This window comes from Poecilia reticulata, linkage group LG22, assembly GCF_000633615.1.
Source record: "Poecilia reticulata strain Guanapo linkage group LG22, Guppy_female_1.0+MT, whole genome shotgun sequence".
Classification (NCBI taxonomy): domain Eukaryota; kingdom Metazoa; phylum Chordata; class Actinopteri; order Cyprinodontiformes; family Poeciliidae; genus Poecilia; species Poecilia reticulata.
The window spans coordinates 6,957,304-6,958,275 of NC_024352.1; positions in this window are offsets into that span (position 1 = coordinate 6,957,304).

The window sequence follows — 972 nt, forward strand, 5'->3', positions numbered from 1 at the left end:
CAGTGACGTGCGGTGAGGTTCATTGCTGTTGAGGCACTGACTTATGACTTAGACACCATCCATGTTATTGGACCTACGGAAATTTCGCGCATGCACACAACGCTGGGGGGCAGAAAGACTCATCTTTTACATGTCATCCATAGCCGCGTTAACTCAGTGAAACTTAAAAATGTAGGTATAAATTTCGTGCTATGGTCCACAGCAAAGTAATCTGTATTCGCCAAGCTACGCAGACTCGTTGCCATAGCAACTGACAACAATGCCACTTCATGTTTTAGGATTTAACACCAAAAAACATTCAAGAATTTTGCACACAGAACAGAACATTTAGTTTGTTGTTGTAGTACGTTTTAGGCTTAATGTTTTATTAATAAATAATTGCTGTGGTAGATTAGCTACTGCTTTTACTTTTCTGAATTATTTAAACATTATCTGTAGCCCACAAAACGCACATTTAATTAAAAAACTAAACAAGAACATCTTATTGCCGTCTTACCTTTACGTATCAATGAAATCCATGCACCCCTAATTCTGCACAAAAATATCCGTTCATCCAAAGCCAAGTTTATCCTCGGCATGTCTTTTCTACTCCGTTTAAACATTTCTGTTTAAGTGTAGAAATGTAGTCTTTCATGTTGACGTCGGAAGAGAGAAGAAAACAAATAAATCGCTGTACTTTACTTATTCACTGTGTGGCTAGCTCCATGGCTAGCTCACTGTGTCTTACTCTGCAGTTGTGCAGTCACAATATCKGGGAWCATGAGCGCCCCCAGCGGTGAGACAAGAGAACTGCCTGCCTCACCTCGAGTCTGTTCTCTGCCGTTTCTTATCGATCCTCCGCACACAAAACACAATACACACACTGACAAAAAACACTGTACATTATAATCGAAATTATGGAAAATCAGTCCATATATTAAATGTTTCTTAGCCATTTTATTGCCGGCGTACAGACAGGACGAACATGCTGTC